The 20992-nt window shown below is 45.1% G+C and overlaps 1 protein-coding gene across 1 annotated transcript in view; it reads left to right on the top strand.

The window, feature by feature from the left end:
- GALNT17 (polypeptide N-acetylgalactosaminyltransferase 17) overlaps window positions 1–20992 on the top strand; it is a 213684-nt gene that overhangs the window by 103138 nt on the left and 89554 nt on the right. The gene's annotated exons all lie outside the window — the stretch shown is intronic.

Raw genomic sequence — 20992 nt, 5'->3', positions numbered from 1 at the left:
TTGCACTAATGTGCTATAACTGTACTCCTAGATGCCACAATTTATTTGGATGCAAAAGAATTATGCTTGCTTGGAGCAGAGATTAACATCAAGTTTACCTATCTTCTCTGTGAAGCAAAAGAAGTAAAGGAAGCATTTTCAGTCTGTCGGCAGGTTTTTGGTTGGTTTTGTTTACTCTCAGATCTGTCCCCTGGCTCACTTTTAAAAAGTGTTGAATTGACAGCATCGTTAGGAGGAAAACTTACCACCAGTAACAGGCAGCTTGGCACTTAACAGTCTTAAGGGACAAATTGGCAAAGGTATATAGGTGCCTAATGATTTACTGGAGCTGCAGAGGATTTATGAAAATCTGTCCAGAGTATGTTTTATCCCTCGCAATCAGTCTAACCCAAGAGACCTGAGTTGGTGTTTCTAACAGCCTTGCATTTCAGAAACATTTTGTCCCTTTCAGAGGCTCATCTTTAATTACTCTGCACCTCTGTTCCCATCAGTTAAATGTATGTGATGATATTTTCTTCCCGCTTTTCCTTTCTTCTACTGAAAGTGCAGTGCAGCAAAAACACTCAGGCATGTTTTCTTAACTTGAAGACCTAACCAGGGATGTTTAAATGGCGCTAAATGTGTTAAACAGCAAAGTACTTTGCTGAATCGTGGCCACTGTTTGTAATGGCTTCTGTACAGGTCTTTTTGCTGTTTGTTTGCCGTAATCTCAATCAGTTGTCTAGATGCCATTGCTAAACAAATGAGATGATAATTAACATAGCAACATCAGAGGAAGTTGATTTTCCATCTGTAATAAGGATGATGATAATTAAACATGCATGACCTCATTGGATTGAATAAGAATCAATTAAAATTAAAGCTTGTTGGCAATTCTTTTTCTCGTTCAGTTTTTTAAAGGAAGCAAGAACAATATAACAAGTCCTAATGAAAAGAAATTGGGCTGATTTGCACCCTCGGTATTGAAAAGTGAAAATGTTTTGAGATTCGTCAGGGCTGGAATATTTAATGGTACCTCCCCCACCCTGCCCCAGCCTGGTGTAAATGTCCATTTTAATGAAGTTTTTAATTTTTGGGGAAAAAAGAAGTTAAAAACTTTTCAGCTGTTTCTAATGATGTTTAGCAAGACTCAGATCAAACATGTTCAAATGCTTCCTGAGTGTGTGTGTCAGGGGAGGCATATTCCACAGGCGCTGTGGCCAACAGGGCGCATAAATTAGTTTTATAACACATTTTAATTTCATATGCATCAGTGAACAGCACAGTGGAGCAGTTTATTTTCAAGGAAAATGATTTATTAAAGGCAAATTGCAGAGATAAGACAAAAAAAAAAAAAAAAAGAAAGACAAAAAAGGGGTTTTAAGTTGGAAGCCCCGGTCTGGTGCCCGAAGCGAGAGTTTGTGATGCCCTCACCCTCGGCCCGAGCAGTGGTACCCAAGAAGGCTCCTCTGGAGCGCAGGTGGGAATGCATTGGGTTGAATTCCTTCTTTTTGCCGTTTTTCAAAAATGACATTTCAGTGGTGCTGTAGCTGTTGCAGCCAAACTTGCCTCAGGCTTTTGGTTTTGGTTTTCTGAGAGCTGTGTAAAACTTCTTATCTGGGAGCAAGATGCAGCCTGGTTCAGTTCAGAGCAGTGACCTAGAAAATGGGAAACCAAAGCTTGTGTGGTCCCAGGTCAGTGTTCAGTGTTTTGGGATATGCTTCCAGGCCTTTTGGTTAGAGCTCTTCTAATCTGTATAATTTATCAAACATGAGAAGGGGTTGGAAGCAAAATACAATAGCTGATGCTGTGGTGAGGATGCACAGGGCATGTTCTGGATTCAGCTGCTGCTTGCTCTTTTTGATGTCCTGGTTGAATATCCTGAACAAGATATTCAGTGTGCTTGCCCTGAGATAGTGTTGTCCTTTGGTCACCTTTCCCCACTCCCCAGGAGAAAAAAAAAATATCCCATTGTATCCAGTGCAGAGTACAAACAAATGCTGAAGTCTTTCTTTTTCTCCTCTTCTGAAAGTGTTTTGTTTCTTGACTGTCACCGTAATTGGTAATATGGAGTGTGTGGTAGTACATGTGTGTGGTGGGAGGTAGCTGCTTAAAATCTAGATGCGGTCCCTTGTGCAGGTTGGGGTTTGGTACTTGGCTGCACTTGCACAGGGGATGTTTACGATTCGGATTCTCAGTTCACCTCGTAACACCTCATACCTGATGAAGAACTGTCGCACTACACCATGTCTATGTGGGTAGTAGTCGTGACCATGGTGTAAGCCATGTGTTGTCTTGCTTGAGCATGTATGATGTGTGACAAAACAGTATTGTGGCTTTTGTTTTAATATGTCAATTTAAACTTATGTGTGTCCTAAATGTTTTTGTTCATCTGTCATTGGTATCTTCTGTGAATGTGGAGAAAGTTTCTGAGGAAAACGGTAAGATGCATCTCTGATAGCATCAAAGAAATAACCTATCTTAGACTAGCAAATTTTGGGTTTATTTCATTTACATCTCACCCTGGCTTTGTCTCATTTAGGCTTCATTTCTGCAAGATGGGGCAGTTTTAACTGAACGCAGTGGGTGTATTTTCTGTTATCTTTATAGACTTGGCTAGGGATGCAGAAACTACTATCCACGGGTATCAGATTAAAAGGGGTTACTAGGGATGCAGAAATCGCCACCAGCTGAGTTCACATGAAGGCAGCATAAAATGCTACACACTGCTCTGAACAATCATGCTGTCTTTCCATGTGCCAACCCCCATCCGCTTTCTTGTTTTATTTGGCCATGAAGCTGCACATAAGGCAGCTCTTGCCAGTGGCTTTCCAACTGGGAAGAATACTTCCAAGTTTTCTTTTAGGAAATCTCTACCCACTTTTTTTTTTTTTTAATTATTTTTTAATCACACACCATGTGAGTTGTTCATGTAAGTTCCTCGGGTTCAAATCCAGCCTTGGGTAAGCAGCAGGGCTGTGTGCATGCTCAGCACGCAGGGATATGGGGGTACACTACAGCACCGCGCTATTTGCTGAACTGATGCACAGTTTTAGTGGGGAAAAGGATAATGAAGAAGGTGTTCTCCTAGCTGTCTGCTCCTCATCAGGTGCTTCTCTCAGTGATGCGCATGGAAGAAGGGTTTATCCGTGGAGGAGCTCCTGTGCCAGACCCTGTGGGCTCAGTACGTGCTGCAGCCCGCGAGTGCAGTGCAGGGCCCCCTTGCCTGTGCCTTCCGCCTCCGTGCGGGGGCTGCTGTGGCTGAGGGGGGTTGCCCAGTGGGGTCAGCACATCTCTCACCTGCTTCTTTGGTCTGACAGCAGGAAAAGAAGCTTCCTTTGGTTATGTCCATCTGCTTCACTGTTGTCTCCTGTTATCCTCAGGTCAGTAGGTTAATACCCCAGCTCGCGTTGGGTCGCTGCCGTCGCGCGTGACCTGCTGAGTGACTCTTTTCCGTGGCTTCTGGGATAGAAAAGGCCAGAATTGACTCAATAGGAGAAGATCTGCAGTGCTGGTGGTTAGGAGAGGGGGGAAAACACTCTTTAACTTGGAAACTGAGTAAGTGTTGCTGCCGGAGTTGCAGAGAGACAGTGGAGGTGCCGGGTGTGCCTATCGTCACACTGCTGTCTTCTTGGAAGCGGAAGTTAAACGTGTACATTTGAAGTGGGTATTTATAAAACATAATGAATTCCATTAGAGCTGAGGGTTACGTTGGGCTGGAGGCAGCAGCCTGATCAAAGGACGAGGTTTAACATCAGGGCCTCCTACTGTTCATTAGGAAAAATCTTGGAAAGAAGTTCTTTCTTTTGCCTTTTAATTGCACTATCAAGGCCAGTATCAAAAAGGCAGGATGCAAGTGACTGCTGCTGCCCAAGATGCTGTTATAATTAGAGTACTCCCTGAACCTCATCCAAACTTACAATGTAGTATCAATTCAGGTTAAATTGGGAAACTGAGCAGAAAATTGCTGTCTGGTGTTTTGAGTGGGTTTTGCATCTTAACATTATCTGATATTGGATCATTATGTACTGATGCAAAATGCCAACAAGTAATGGCACGGCACTGCAAGTAATGACACTGGGACATGAGAGAAGGAAATAGTGAGAGAAATGTAATTTCTTACGCGGTTTCATGAAATAAAGTCAACTCAGGTACACACTCGTTCAGATTAAATATAATGATCTGTGTCTGCAACCGAACTCTGCTGGGAATGCATATCTATAAGTTGAGGAGAGTAGGGGGAGAGTTGCCATGGAAATAAAACCAATGTCATAGTTGCAGCACGTTGTAAATGGCTCATGTGTCATGGCTCATTTTCCAGAAGAAGCGGAGAGAACTGGGAATTAAGGGGAAACGTCTTTAAATGCTTGCAGCAAGAGACGTCTGGGACTGTGCAGGGACGGCTTAATAGGCAAATGTTGGAAGTCCTAAGTACTTTGTGGGGAGAAGGAAGCTGCAGGTACGTCTGTGACAGAGCTGCAGCTCTCATGTGCTGCCTAATTCATTCTCCTTCCTCCTCCTGATGGCTGCTCTCCGGGGCTGCTTCCCTCAGGCTGGCACGGGACAGTGTCAGGTGAAACTCCGGCGGTCTGGCTAGGCTTCACCTTCCTCTTGGGAAACCTGGCTCCCTGTGCGGGCCGTCGAGGTTTCCCTCAGTTTTAGGGCCTCTGAAGTCTTTGGCAGCCCAGTTTCCTTCTGCTTGCTTTTCTTTCCTTGCTCTCTCTTGTTCGCTTTCAGCCTGCAAAGGAAACCTTGGGTGTCTGCGGTGGGTTTGTGTAGGAAGAGAGTTTGCTGCAGTTGCGGAGCAGTGCCTGTTCCTTTCCAAGTTGCTTGCATTATGCCAAATGGTCCAGAGTTATTGTTTGATCTAATCCCTTAATTGAGAATTAAATTGTTCACTGTTGTGTGAACTAACACATCGCTTACTTTAAAATTGGATGAAGCACTCAAGGGTATTTTTCTTATTTTTCTGATTTTGGGGGGAGTAATTTCTTCACTATGCAAAAATAAATGAGGCTGCTAGACAAACAGCTTGGGTCTTTATAGCCTCTCTTTAAGTAATTACGGTGCAATTCAGGCTTCTGAAATAAGAAGCGAACAATAAATAAATGATTAACCTATCGTTATGGTATTGAAATCTCTATGTATTTTAACAAAGTCCCATTTGCCACAGTGGGTAAATATGAGCAAATGCATATTTGAACATGCAGCATAGGAGTGACATGGGGATCAGGGGATTTGGTGCCAGAATCCGTGAGGGTTCACCAGCTGGGGGCTTGCCTGGCTCCCTGCGCTTGGGTCAGTTATCTCTGTTTCTGGTATCAAGAGTTTCTCTGTGCTACGGGTGTAACAGCCCTATTGTGGCTGGGGTTCACCTGTGTTTGCAAAGGGACTTTCGGGGCGTGCACAGAAGTGGCACTAGCTGGAGGTTTTCTAAAGACAGGTCTGTTCTGCAGAGCGATTTCTAAATGCAGGGACACGAGAGCTGACCAATTCTTTGCTTTGGTGTAGATGGCAACAGCGCTGGCGTATGTAAACGAGTGCTGAACCTCAGACACGGGGTAATTTGGTCTGCTTTATAGAAATGCGAGTATATTCTCAGCTGTGTGAGACCTTGTGTCATAGCACAGCCCCCAGCTGGTGCCTCCAGATAGTGCGTTTTTAAAGGTGTGGACAAACTCTGCTGTTGAGTTGAAGCCCACCAAGCAAGTGGGGACCCCTTGACCCCGGGTTATGGACCACAGGCGCTCCTGCTGCAGAAGTGGGAGTGAGGCAGAAGTTAACACAGAGAGAAAAATACGCATCTTCCCTTTCCCCCCTATCTTCTACTCCAAGCGACTTGTCAACATCAGCACCTTGAGGTGAAAAGTGAGTAAAATCAGAATGTAAGTCTTCGGTTCCTCCGCTGTAATAATGATGCTCTCATTTTTGTCAGCTGAGAAATGCTGCCTTTCTGCCAAATCCCACCTGGGTGTGAATGGTGGGGAGATATCCCAGAGCTGCAACTCTGGGTCTAGTTTATTTTCTAAAGCAAGGTGATGCTCCTTAAAATTAAGTGTCATTTCTCTTTTCTTGTTGATGTATTTCCTTTAACAGCAAAGAAAGGCTGCAGAACAAAATTGAGTAGAGTTTCTACTGAATTCAGAAACACTGTAGTGATAAATATGGTTCTGAATAAACCTCCTTGTAGTCACAAATCAATTAATCTTTTTTTCCCCTGTGCACTCCATCCTAAGGATTTACTTTTTCATTGAGGTTTTGCTAGCTAGTGCAGTATACCTAATTCTTCACCTGGATAAATAACTAGTGGCATTTTTATTCTAAAGCAAACCAGCATTATCTTTCTTGCTGTGTACAAGCGAATGGAAAATAACCTTTATTTTATTTATTTATTTATTTTCCCCAGAGCAACCTCCGGTGATTTGTAGCTTAGAATAAAAGAAGAGTTGAGGGCTTGGCTCTGAGGAGTAGCGCACTTGGTCTCTGAAGCCCTGGGCAGTGTCAGGCTGCTTGAGCCCTTCGGTGTGCCATTGCCCCTTGGCGGATGGTGCTCCCTGGATTCTTATGGCAAGGGCTGTCCCTTGTCCCACTAGTCCTGGCGAAGGTGGTGGATGGAGGCATGTTTGCTCTTTCTCCACCTGGAGCCAGCCAAAAGCTGTGCGGTGAGTTCAGTGGAGCTTTGTGTGAGCTCGGCAGCTCTGGGCTGAGCGGTGCAGCGTGTGGGCTGAGCTCGGGGCAGGGACAGCAGGCACAGCGTCCCTGCGATAAGCAGCGGAAGCACACCCTGTCTGATGGAAGCTCTTTCTTCAGCCTTCTGCTTCTCTTAAGTGAGGTAGGAACAGAGACTGAAAGAAGACTAGGCATGCACAGGCGGCCCATGTCTTTCTGTGGGAATCCCATGCATTGCCTCGGTGACACCTGGGTACCTGGAGGCGCAGCACATCCTCAGCACAGGTTATTGCTTGTGCTGCTTTTTAAGCAGGGAGACAGTCTGTAGTAAGTCCAAATGGTGACTTGCTGGCTGTGTGGGTTGGGATTTCTGGTGGAAGAGGTGTGTGCCTGCGCTGAGGAGCTGGGAGGTAGGGCAGAGCTTGCTTTGAAATGAATCAGAAAATTAACTTAACCAGAATGGGAGGATTGCTGGCTGTATCCTGATGTCTGGCCTGTGTCAGCTAACTGCACTATCCTGTACAAGAGTTTCCTGGGGGCAGAGTCTCCTTGTTAAACCCTTTTTTCTGCTCTTCCTCCTCCCCACCCCCCACCCTTTCCCATGCTTGCACGTTATGATCTGGACTCCACAGACCTACCTCTGTTCCCTGCAAAACACAGGGGAGAAACGATGAGAAATAATCTGCAGTGTTGTCCTTAGGCTAAACTTTAAAAACTAATTCCAAAGGTCTTCTGTATGACCAATTTAATACTAGATATGAATGTGTATTACCGAACGGCTTATGCCTTTGCAGAATGAACTCTTCGGATCTTTAGTGACTTAATACTTGGCTTCAACAAGATGATGAGCATCATCATCCCGCAGCCTAAAAATGGAATGGTGGTTTAGTTCTCTCTCCCGCCCAGGTGCTGAAGGTGAAGGATGCTGCAGTGCCCCCCTGTATGCTGCTGGGCATGGTGGGGGCAGCCAGGGACAGTCAGCGTGACAGTCTTGGGGAGTGCTAAGAGGCTGCATTGGTAACCTATGGATGGAGGATTTGTGTTCTGAGTTACGACATCACCTTCGTTTTGGCACTGTGGTTGTCTTACAGAAATATTTCTAAGAGAATGAGGCAGAGGAGTGGGAAGCTGGAAGCTGGATTGTAGAGCTCCCACGAGCTCTTCTTTCATCCCTTGTAGATGTGAATGTTGATTGAGTTCTGAAATCCCGAGAAATAGAGCTATTTTAAATCTCTAAAGAGCTCTTCTGCTCTGCAAGATTGTCTCTCATTAACATCCAACATCAAGGATGCTCCCTGAAAAGAGGAATCGTCCGGTATATAAGTGCAGTGGCCCATTAAAGGTCCTGCTTGTCTTGTCCCCTGCAGTTTATGATGGAGAGATTTTTTCCTCCTCGTTCTGGGTGGGAGACAAAAAAAGGCAAGGGAATACTAATGACTTGCAAACGCTTTTTCACAAGTCATGCAAAGTGTTAGCCACTGGACATGATCTTTGTGGAAAGCTCCCTGTGTTAGACCTGGGGTTTTCCCCTGCAGGGTCTGGCTTGTTAGGTTTAACCAGCAGATCACAGAACTCGTTTGCTGCCTGTTAGAGGTGGCAGGGAGTGAGGTGGGGCTGGAGGAAGGCAGAAGGATGCAAAGGGGCCGGCTGGGCTACCTTTGCAGTCTTGAAGAAGTATCCTGTTAACAGCAGTGTGAGTCATAAAAGCTAAAATTAACTTATAACAACATGAAACTGTGTTAAAATGACGAAGTTTAACAACTGCAAACATTAGCTACGTTGAATAGCAAAAATAAGCCAGTAGCAGATGGTTCATAAATGCATTTAATTGGCTGTCTAAATGGTCATGGTTTAATTTACTGATGGCAGTTGCAGGCCTTTATTGTCAGCTTGACCAGCTGAATCTCATTTTGGTCAACAAGCTTTATCTCCTCCTCCTTCTTTCTTTTTTAGCCCTGGGAGGAAGGAGGAGTGTTCAGCATTAGCTCTTATGTGTAATGCATGCACGTGGTTGTTCCCTCCTTGACCTGTTGATACTGTGGTGGATGTTTTTTCTCTGCATCACAGTACTTCCTATAGAGGTCCCAAACAAGATTAAACATTTAATAGGCATGCATTGAATACGTAGCAGAAGCAATCCGTGTTGGAAAGGCCTTGGAGTCTGAAGAGCTAGAGGAAGGTGTTTACAGGTGAAGTGAAGCATGGGAAGTATAAGTGGCTCACCCAAGGCCATGCATCAAGCTGTAAGGAGGATATGAATAGAGCCATAGGCCTGTACCCTGAGAGCAAAACACTAATTCACATCTTCTCTCAGCACATTTATTTGCTGTACCAGCCTCCTTTAGACTAAGCTCTCTTGTAAGGTGGTGTGTGCACTCTGTCTTGCACAGTATGAAGCAGAAAAGAAAGGATCCTGCTGAGAAAAAGTGCATTGTATTCTGTACCATCCCGTGGAAAACCTGCCAAGGTATGATACAACTTCCTAGCACATCCGAGACCATGACCTTTAACATCCCAAATCTTGAATGGATCCTGAAGAGTGATGCAGGTGCTGGATAGTCCAAAAATACCTCAGCATTGCTAGTAAGTAGTGGCAGTCCCCAGGGCTGACCCCCACCGCTGGTGTGACTTGGCAGGTGAGCACCCCCGATGATGGCATGGCATGAGTCTCCTGCTCTTTGTGGCAGGGCACTGACAGCAGCAGGGTGATGAATTCGGAGCCGCTGAGCCCGCTCTGTGTGTATAATTCATGAGGCTCGTTTGGTGACAGTTTGAAGGACATCCCTGTCACTCCAAAGCCAGATCCCTGGGGCTGTCGTGTCGTGAGCCAGCTCCAGGGAGCCTATACGTGGTTTTGCAGAGCTAAACTCTAAACTCTAAACTGTTGTTAGAAGAGAAGCTGCATGTGTAATGGATGGGGCAGTTTTCTCCTGTGTTAGCAATCAGCTGCAAAGCACGTGTGAATGCTAGTGCAAGCCATCCAGGGATATTGGTGTTTCACACTTTTTGCCCCTGTGGCACCAAGGGAATCCAGTTGTGGAGCAGAGAGATTTTTAACAAGCTGTGACAAAGTGTAGTGAGTTTGGAGTGATTTCATCCAAAGCAAAGGCTGCCTGGACAGCCACAAATACAGCGTGGCTTTGGAAGGAGGGAGGCACTACCACTGTCTTCCAAAAGAAAGTCTGTCTTCGGGAAGGCTCTGGAATAAATGTCTACTCAGTAACCACAGGGCTGGGGTGGTACATGTTTGCAGTGGCTTGAAAGTCAGTGGTTTGGGGTTTGCCCTGGCACACCTAGGACTAGCTGTTGGTTGAACATATCTTTGGGATTGAAGAGTGGCTTTGGAAAGACTTGGGAGGGTGGAGTGAACATAGGAAGGGCATGTGGTGGGATATCCCCATGGCCCTAAGGACAAGGAGGCCTAGGTGGCCTTGCCGCCACTTTTGGGAGCTCTGGAACATGTGGAGGTCACGACGCCTGGCTGCAGAGCTGGTCAGGGTGGCTGTTGAGTGTTGTATCAGGGCCCAGCCCCAAATGCACAAACAGCTGGGAAAAAACATGAAAATCCAGGTTGCTACCTCTTCAGGTATTTTGATGACAAAGCTTCCTGCTGCGTTGCTGAGAAATAAATAGTCGACCAAATAAGTCACTTTGTAGCAGTAACACCCCGCTGTTGATGTTGAGCCTCTCCTGCGGGATTAGGGGAGCTAATGGGATTGCAGAACCGTTTTCTTCATTTCTCATAGCAGTAAGAGGAGAGAGGGGGTCTGCCCCATATCGTTGTGGTTCATGACTGTAGGCATCCAAGTCACATTTGAAAACTGGATTTTGGTTCTGAAGACCTCTAAGCTCTATTGAGTGATTTGCTTCAGTGAAACAGCTGAGGTTTTAGGATGCAATTGCTATTCACTGTGAACCAAAACTTTGTGAACTATTATAAACTGCCATTCACTCTAAATGAAAACATTTATAGAAAATTAACTTCTCTATAGACAACTACTCCTGCCCTTAAACTTTAAGCCATATCCCTTGGTTTTCTTCCAGAGATCAATATGTTCTCATCCAACAGCAGAGTCTTTTCTGAGTGCCGCTGAATATTAAGCCTCTGAAACAAGAGAGGGGGAAATAAATGAGGCAGTGAGGTTGAAAATGCATCTTGACAAGGAGAGCTAGACGATCCCAGCAGCTGAGCTGGGATGCTGATAGACAAGAGGTACTGAGCATCCTCATCACATGAGGTTTGGGTCTGTGGATCTGTCTCAAAAGTTAATGATCAGCACCTTGCAGGATTTGTCCCTTTTATGCAGTAATAAGAATCAGACAAATACTGGCATATTTATCTCCTTCCTGAGATTTCATCAGAAAAATGGGTAAGTTCTGAAATATTCACCATATGTTTCACACTTGGGCATCAGGCTTTGCACTCTCTCTTCCTTGCCGTTGGGGACTGGAGTGATGGAGCAAGGGTATGTTCTCAAACCTGGCTACCATAATCTTCCTCCTTTGCTCAGCAACTTTGAAACACTAATATTTAATGCAGTGTCTTCCCATCCTTCTGCTGCTATTCCCCCCAGACTTTTCCACCCACTTGTGTAGTCAGCATGTTCTGCTCCCCCTCGCATATGGTGCGCATAATTTCCCATATATTAAAAACCAAACGCAGGAAATATTTAATGTTCCAATAAACATAACAGTGAAATTAGAAACATCAAAATATGAAAGCTACTGAAAGGGAAGGGAATTCTACCCAGGAAATAACAAAGGAATCTGTCTGTAACATGTCCTGTTGCATTAGTGAGTGGTATGTGGATGGAGCTCTTGGAAGAGCTGTGTATTTAATCATGGTGACTTTGAACATCTGGCTTTGGGAGAGGGAGTGAAAGAGCCTGGCTCTGTTGTCTTGGTAAATGCCTTGCAGGTATGGGAGGCTATTAGCAGGTGTGTGTCCCCAAAGCCTTCTCCCCAGGCTTAGCCAGCCCTGTTCCAGCAGCCGTCTTGGGGACCTCTGCCAAACTCAGCTCCCCATGGGCCAGTCCTTCCCTTGTCCTTGAGCCCCAGCACTGAATGATTTTTCAGATGTGACCTAACAAGTGCCCAGTGAAGGGAGATAGTCCTCTTGGCTGCTGGCTGTCGCTGCCAGCCCACTGTGCTGCAAGCCTGGGGTGCTGCTGGGGTGCGCTGCTGGTCAGCCTTCTGTCCCCTGGGTCCTCCTCAGCCGCGCTGCCCCCAGCCTGTCCTCGTGCACTGGCTTAGGCTGCTCCAGGTGCGGGGCTTAGCATTCTCCTTTGTGACTTTCCTGAAGCTCCTGCTGGCCCTTTCCTCCTGTCTAGGTCCTCTGCATGGCAGTTTGCTGCTCCTGGAGTGGTTGCTGGAGAAGTCACCTTGGTGTTAACCAAGCAAGAAATTTTGGGATGGGCAGTCAGAGATACATGCTGTTGCATTTGTAGGGTCTTCAAGTACTCTTGGGATGACTCCAGGCACTAAGGGCATCCATGCAGCAAGCATCACATGAGGTTGTTTTCTAGCAGCTGTCAGGACTGGTCAGCCAAGCTCTGTTCTCCGCAGGGACCTTTGGGCCCGCGACCTGCTCAGTCAGACCCTGTAGCTGGCCATCGTTACTGGGGAGGTTTAGCAGAAAGGGCAAAGGAAAGCAATACAGAGGTCATTTCAGTTTCTCGTGAACAATGCCCCAAACCAAAAAGCTCCAAAGAATATTAGATCTGAGATCTGTTCAGTCCTGTTACTATCATTACTGTTTTTTGAAGGTTCTTCAGTTAAGCAAGTCCATCTTACATGCTTCCAACATATGGCCTGAGTAAGTGATTGCCCTATTTATATCCCTGGAGTTTTGTCAAGCATCTGTTTCAAGCACAGTGTGGCAAGCATGAAATTTTTGGTCACACAAACGCAGTGTACTGTATGTATTTGTTAAGGATGCAGATGTGATTTTTAGGTCAAATGTCTGGAGCGAGCAGCTTTATACAGTCGTGTTGGTGGTTGCCTGTACCTTGAATAATGTTTTTTGTTAATCCTGGGACAGGAGTCCAGTTGTCTGTACGTGATTCTGTGATGACAAGGGGAACGGTGGGCTCTGTTTTCCCAAGGTGCAGTGTATTTGTTGGCTGTACGTGACCTTGGATCCAGCCTGCCTGGGATGGGGGCTTTCAGTGCAGCTGAATTATTTTGGAAACGTTGCCGCTTTGTTCTCGAGGTCCTGATTGTATGTAGCTTTAAACTAGCTGAGTGCAGTTATTGCTGCTGGTCTAATGCATGTGTAATGTGAAATGGTATCAAAGGAAAGCAGAAACGATGTGCAGTTGGGATAGCATTACTCTCTTGAATTAACCTCATGAGTGTTGCTGAAATTCCTTGATCAGATTGCCGGTTCATCTGATACGTGCTTTCTTCTCAGTTCAGTCATGTGTGGAGCAGCACAGAGCTCTTGTGGTGGTTCGAAATGTCAGAAGTCAAAATTTTGATGCTGGGTTTTTGCCGAAATGTGTTTCATGGAGAACGAAGACAAGGTCCTTTTCAAGAAAGCAATATTGGAAAATCCACTGCTGCTGTCTTTTTATGACCCACCATAATGCTGTATGTATTGATTGTTGAGGCATCAAGGATACTGCCTTACATTTAAAGATATATAAGAAAACTAGTTGCCTGAATCATGAAGTTTTATAAGAATAATCATATTTAATGTACTGAAACCCCCATGCAGCTTAGTGTCCAGCCTCTGTGAGTGGGTGACAGGGTACCTGTGAAAAGCAGGAGTAAGGCAAGCTCAGGATGCTCTTTTTCCTCCTGCCTTGTGCTATGAGTGACATTGGACTAGGTTTGTGCCTCAACCTGGGTATTGAAAATGTGCCACTATGATCTGCTCTCCAGAAATCCTCAATATTAGCTTTTCCTTGTTCTCTGTAGCTCCCCAGCGTCACTTATATTTCCAATAACCTTTTATTTTTGTAATTCCTTGTGGTATGTTCCTGCCTTCTAGCATCTTCTCTGTAAGAAATACCAGGTAAACTATTCTCTACTGAACCTTTTAATTCCCTGGTTCGCTTCACAGTATTGCACTTGACCTGCTATTTTTTCCTTCTTTTCTTTGTTGCTTGGGGAGTATGGAACTGTGACAGTGGAATTTGCTGGCAGTTCTCATGTTCCATCAAAATTCCAACTATTTTTAAATCCCTTTCCTGGGCACTGGAGATGCAGTGCAGATGCTGTGCAGTGAAACACTGGGAGTGTGTTCGTGTTTTTGCAGGGTGTTATTTTCTGAAAGCACAAGTGCCATTCTCACTGTCTGAAGTCTTTAGTTGTATTCTATATAAATTTTACTAATAAAGGTATTATAAATTATATTCCCTTTCTTATCCTCTTTGGTCGATGGAAAGAAGTCTTATACCACTAGTTTTATTTTTCTGAAGTACTGTATTAAAGTGCATTTCATGTTTGTATAAATGAAAATGTCGTATTTTACAAATGGAACGTATCTAGTTGTTTTGCAAACTAGTATTTGCATGGAGTTAAGTATGCATCGGTGTGTAATATTAAGATCCTTTAGAAAGAAAGATACTTTAAGTGGAGACTGAAAGTTTTCTGGAGGTTTTAGTTTGTGATCTGTTTTACCTGAAGCTTCTTGCTGCAGGTCTGAGGGTCGGCTTGTCGTGCATCTTGGTGTGGATTAACTGGTCTTTGCCTGTGCTGGGTCATCCCCCGGTGCAGCCTGTGTGCCAGCCATGTCCCCGCAGTGGCCACGTGCTGCCAGCGGCCTGGCTGAGCAGGCACTGGTGGGTCGAGCGCTGCTGGGACAAGCGTAAAGCCCCTGGGTTGCTTGTGTGAGAGTGGCTTGCAGTCCCTGTCCCCTGAGCTCCACCAACAATCTGCTGGTTTGTGCAATGAGCCCACATTGGTCCTTTGAACATGATGTCTTGGGAAAGATGACTGGGGGTGCCGAATCCCTGGTGCTGCTGTGTAGGTTGTTCTCATAGTGAATTATTCCCTGCCCTGGGCGGGGGGGGGGGGGGAAATAACCCACCCCCAAAGGCAGTCTGCTCCAACCTCACTTTCTTTTTAATTCTTGCTAAGACATTATGTGATGCTTATGAGAGAGCCCCAAGCAGCTAACTCCTGGTGTGGGCGACAAGGGAGCCTTGGGGACAGGTTTCCCTGCTTTGGGAAAGCGCAGGTTAGCTTTCCCTGGCTGCGTAGAGCGCTGTGCAGGACAACTGCTGCTCACAGCTCATCAGCTGGCAATTTTGAAGACCACATCATTTTCTAAGCCTGGTGTTAAGTTCTCAGTGACTTCTGTGTGTCAGAGATTTTTGTTTCTGTCATTATTTGATGTGAAGGACCTGCCCGTGTCTTCTTGTGAGTGCAGCTGAATGAAAATCAGGCTGTCATCTGAAACAGAAATGTCACTTGGGGGATTTTGGGGGGGATTAATCTCATCTAAAATCAGTTTTCATGTCTGAGAGGCTTTGGGTGGCCTTCTTTAGTTGAAAAGTTTAGTTGGGTCTTTTGTTTGAATTAAATACAGCTTTTTAGATTTTTTTGTGTGTGTGTGTGAAAATGGTTGCCCGTCTCTGTCAGTAAAGTTTACCTGCTACTTGCCTTTTGATGTTGACTTCACATAGGTGTTTGCTGCTAGATGATGGGAGATGGAGATGTAATGCAACAACAGAGCAACAGGCCGGGTAGTTATAGTCACAGTGGTTGTGTTGCCGTGGATGAAATAAAACCAAACTGGTCTTGATAAAGAGCAGATTGAGAGGTTTATACTGTATCTCTGGATCCTGCCTTCTCTTAAAGCCACCAGAGATGACAGTATAACCACAGATACTTGGGGTTCTGCACGTGTCTCTGGTGTTTGACTCTCGGTGTGGTTAGTCCCTTAGGAAGAGGAGGTTTGTGTTGGCTTTTTCTCATACGGCATCATCATCTTCTAGCTGTAGGCCATTTGCCATCTCTCGTAGCAGTGTCTTGTTGATTGTTTATATTGTCAAAGTGGGTGGCTGATAAAACTATAGAAAATTGTGAAGCAGCTGGTGTTTTAATTAGTGTGTTCCTTATATAGCGGATTTGCTGCACTGATTTCATTCTGACCGGGCTCAATGCAGAGCCGTTCAGTTGGTTGTGCTGGACGTTTGATGGAGTTGTGTAACTGAGATCATGAATTAGCGTCATATGTTTCTGCTTTAATTAAAACCTGCAGTTGCTAGAAGAGGTGGGGCAGACACAGAGGGCTTAGCTTTCGTACTGAAGTACTCTGTCAAAATCCTCAACATCATGGCTAAAACCCTGTACCTCACTGAAGCTGACTGCAAAACTCTATCTCCTCTTTAGCCAAGATTTTCCATTTATTGAAGAGGGAGGGGTAAGATTTCAGCCTGGTATTGTTTATTGTTGCAACAGCTCTGCTGTGGGGTGTGCTGTGCAGAAGCAAAAGCATGTATCCAAGTTACAACTCCTACACGCTGTTTCAGTCAGCAGAGAAAGTCACCTTGTCCCTTCCCCACTTGGAAGTAGCGAGCTTCCAAACCAGGACTGAGATTAGACCTCAAGCCTCCTTCAAGTCTGGATGCATTTCAGTTTGGCTGTGATGTCTATAAAGCAATAAAGGAGCCTCTTTGCTTGGAAGAACTTGTGTTCAGAAATGCTGCTGAGAGGTCAGTTGTTCATGTTTGGATGGAACCCATTGCTGCTGGTGTGAATCAGCTGGTGTCAGCAACCGTTGCTTAAATGTGGCTTACTGTGACCAAGAGTAGGTACAGCAGATAAAATGCTCTGCCTGGTGTATTGCCTGCTACAGCCTGCACAGTGTATCTGCCCGCACTGGGAAATATTCAGGAAAATAATGGAAACAAGCAAGTTTTTAGGATCTCCTCTGCAGGAATAGTTGCGATGCTGAATTCATGCAGTTCTGACCACAGAGCTACACAAATGTTTTCCCATTAAATAATTACTCTTGGCAGTTTTTCTGAAGCAGTAGGATTAGGATTTCCTGCTCTTGAGTCCAAACCCGGTGGATCTGGGGGGCGGTGAGGCGGTGGTGGGGTACTGCCTCTCCTCCTGCATCGTGGGATCCAGCGTGGGAGATTATCTGCCTTGAAGAGAGAGAACTGTGTGTTATTTTTCCAATCAAAAGGGTCTAAATCGAAATGCAAAAAATAGGTTGAAATAGGCGAGTGGTAAGCATGAAAATAGTCTCATTATAACATGCAGGGCATGGAGGATGGGGTGAGGAAAAAGGCAGCACAAAAGGCTGTTAGCCAGAGCACCAACCTGTTTCTTTTCTGTTTAGTTTCAGCTTCCCTTAAAATTCCTGCTGTTTATCCACTTTGCCCACATGGGAACCAGAAGCTTTCCTGCTCTTTTCTGTCAAATTAAATTAATGGGGAGAAAAAACAACCACACAGATGCTCTAAATCCCAGGCTAATACTGCAGAGTTTTGGCTCTTGCATCTGATTCTCAGTGTGGTTCAAAAGCAACTCTGGAGACTCTGGGGCACTCAGAAAGGCAAAAAAGCAACGATTTTTGTGTTTAAATTGAGAGCTCAGTTTTTCATCCAGTTCTGGAAGGTGAGATGTGATATCAAATCCTGGGTTTGTCTGTGATCTCGCTCTGCATATGTGTGCATGTATGATGGGGCACACTTGCTGCAGGCAATGCACAGGGATTTTCTACTGACTACGTTTGCCAGATGAGCTTTTTTTTTTTCTAAAATAATTGTATAGAAAACTTTTTGGGAAGCTTCTGTGAGAGGGAAGAGTCTCGCCCATCTGCAGCTCCCCGATTCCAGCAAACCACCTGGGAGAGACAGAGATGGAAACCCAGCTGCTTGCACAAAGCAACGTGCGTGTGCTTTGGTGATTTGACTTTTCTGGGGGCAGTTTGATTTTTCCAAGATCCCTTGAAGTCTTCTCTCTGCCCTGAAACATTTTGCAGCCAGCACAGGACCTGGAAAATATCTCCAGATCAAATGGCCCACCCGCTTAAGGGCAGAACCGTTGTGTCCAGTGAATGCAGATAGGATTTTTGTGCAGGGGAATAATTAAGGCAAAGTTGCGACAGTCGTAGCACAACAACAGCCATCTGCTTGCTTTTTGCTCATCATATTTTCAAGTATGGAGAAGAGCCAAGGGGAGAGTGAAATGGGCTTTTGGCTTTAACCATATCTGAGATCCCAGATCACCCTTCTGTAAACAGCTTTGGTTTCTCTCTTTATAGGCAGCTCAGATCTTCTCCTCCTGTCATTGCACCTCTCTGATAGCACCTGCTCTGCTACTGTAGTTCCTCTTCCAGCACTTTCTTTCCTTTTCTTTATTGTGACCTGGATGGCTGGGTTACAAAGGATGCTCTTGTGCTCCAGATTTAGGGCTGGACTCATAGTGCCACTGGGAGTTTTGCATAAGCGATGCTATGTGCTTGGATTTGTCTTTTCTCTTAAAAACTGTTGGAGGGTGGGAGAGTTTTGCAGCCTTTCAGGTGGATGGAAGCAGTTTTATCAGTATTGAGGATAATGAGCTGTTTTGCCCTCACCAAAAGCTGAGGCTCTGGATCCAAATAAGAGTGAAATATGTAATGCCAAGGATCTGAAGCTGTTGGAGCTACTTGTGGTTGATGCCAAGGGTGTGTTTATGGTTTAGCTGAGTTGGAGCCTATACAAAGATCAGGAGTAAGCACTGATACTATGGGAAATACATATTTTGGACTTCTTTCATTTAGTCATCTTTTAATCGGAAACATATTATTAAAGTAGATACTGCTTGCAAGACAAAATTTGCCAAGCAGTATTTCTAAATGCTGATGGATGGATAGATGTTTTGTGAGAGCAAAGTTTTGGTTTGTTTTGTTTTTCTCCAATATGGGAGATGCTGCCAGCAAGACAGCTTGTTTCCACAGTGTCTTTTGCTGTACCGTACATGCCCTGTTAATGCTGCACATCTGCAGGCATAAAGCAGCGATTTCTAAAAACGTGTATGCTCTACAGTGTTTGGTATGACAGTATTCTTTTACTTTTTGAAAATTGCTAGGCCAGAATCTCTAAAATGTATCACAAGACACCAATACGGTTTTAAGTGGTGCTTTTGATTCACAGTAAATTCTTCAGCGAGAGCGTGCCATGCACAATTTAGTCTCTCAGCTGTTAAAATGTCAGGTTCTTGCCTCTCAATTAAAGCAGGGATAGTAAAGTGGGACCTCTGTAAAGAGGTTCTTCAGCATAGCATTAACACTGAAGTGTTTGGATGTATTTCATGTGCAGATCATGAACCTTTTCATTATACCACTTGTCCCTGTGTAGCTTTTGTACAGCTTTACCCACAGCTTCGGAAGAGTTTGGTTTTGCTGTTCACTCCCCATTTCTGACTCCTTAACTTTGCAACCTGCTGCAGCTGGCTCTGGCAACCAACAGGTTAGAACTTCCCTTGCCTCCTTTGCTATTCAGTGGTCTGTCCTTAGACTGTTGCAATAAAGACATGCTTTTTCTGATTAAAGGCAAAAGTGGAGTGGAGGTGCCTTTGACTCTTTTTGGCATGTGGTACTTTGTAGAAAGAGAGGGTATAATTGTTTTTCCAGGTAGTAAATCTGGCAGTGATTCCAAGCACATGCCTTTATTTTTTGTCTTTCCTTCCCACCGTCGATTTTGCACAAGCAAGAAGCCTCTGCAAAGACACTTTGAAAATGCAATTTAAATTAATACTCATTTGTCCAAGAATCAGAAGGCAGTTTGGATTAGGTGGTGTGACACAGTATGAACTCATTGCAGCTGTTGGTTTAGTTCAACAGTATTTGAATTTGCAGGACTCCGCAGATGATCCACTGATAAAAGTTTCCCCTCCAATCCGACTTCTTTTCTGGCAGTTCAGACACTGACATCCACTCCCTTCAGTTTTTTCCCAGACCGTGGATTCAATCACGAAGTCTTGATTTGTTCAAAGCCTGCAGCGTGTTGGAGATCTGCCAGGGCAAACTGCAGATCCTTTCCCCTGAGGAGCCTGGTGCTGCTTAACTTTTAGGCAAAACACAAATAAAAATCAGCCTTTTGGCCACAAGCATATTATGGCATGGGACAAATGTTTCGTTAGCAAAACAGGAATGGCACAGCACTTGGGATTCCCTGTGTAAAAATGTCACCTTTCTCTAGAAAATGGGAGCAGCTCCCTCTCTGCTCCCAGCTGCGTTTTAATGCACCAAGCTACAAAACCCTATTGCAGAGCTGGAGGACTCAACCATCCAAATGCCCCTCCATCCAACCTGTACCATGGTGGGTGATGGGCAGTCCCCTTTGCCTCCTGGAGAGGAGCCCATGGCCATGCCAAGCCTGGCGTGTGGGGAGCTAGCCTTCCCTTGGCTTTCTCCCTTTTAGTCCTGGGACCCTTGTTGCCAAATTGGTTGTGAATTGCCAGAAGGCACCTGCAAAAGCATGGCTGAGTGAACATTCCTGCTGATTTCTGCAGTCTGACTGTGTATAATCAGTGAATGGTGTCATACTCCTTGGGATGACAATTTGAAAGGGAAAAAGGACCCATTTTCCACATTTCTATTGCTCCCTGAATGCTGACCTCAAGCAAGCTCCCATCATATGAAGTGTACAAATTAATTCCTGGCTCTTCAGGTCCAACTCTTCTTGGGCTGATGCTGCCTTTAAAGATGGCTAAGCCCATTCATCCCAACTTGTGCAGTTGCCTAATTGTCAGGTGCCAGAGAGCTCAAACTGGCTGATGATGAACACTGGCTGCTTACGTGAGCGACCTGTAGACCTGTAATTCCAACACCTTCCCACCCCCCCCACCCTCCCAGCCCCAAACATTGACCGTGAACTCTTGCTGCCCCAGGAGTTAGCTGAGAGTTTTGCCAACAACTTCAAGAGGGCTTTGAATTCAGGTTCTCCGAATCAATACATTTGATGTTTGTTTTTGGGGTTTTTTTGTTGTTTTTTTTTTTAATAAAAACCAGAACAAACTGACTCGGGGTAGGTTCATGTTGACTGTGCCCCATTCCAGCAGAAGTCAGTCACAGGCTAGACTGTTGTGCTTAGGCTTTGAGCTTTGTACCAACTTGAAGTCAGTAGATCATCTACAACAATTTCATTGCTTGCACTGTGATCGGCATCACTTCACGCCACCTTTTTGAAAAGCTCTTGTGTCAGAAGTAGTGGCCACAACCTGTGCGCATCTGTGAGAGGAGATGCACAGGGAGTTAAAATTTTCATAGGTCTTTTGATGTGATAAATGTACCTGGGGTGGGATTTCTGCTTTTGAAACTGTTGGCCCTAAGTTGTCTGTCCTTTAAGCAGGCAGTTCGGTTAAATCCCTTTGCAAATATTGGGACATCAGATTTGTG

Source organism: Falco punctatus (genome assembly GCF_963210335.1).
Source record: "Falco punctatus genome assembly, chromosome: 1".
NCBI classification, from domain to species: domain Eukaryota; kingdom Metazoa; phylum Chordata; class Aves; order Falconiformes; family Falconidae; genus Falco; species Falco punctatus.
The sequence above is the reverse complement of the archived record's forward strand: the minus strand, read 5'-3'. Positions and strand labels throughout refer to the sequence as shown.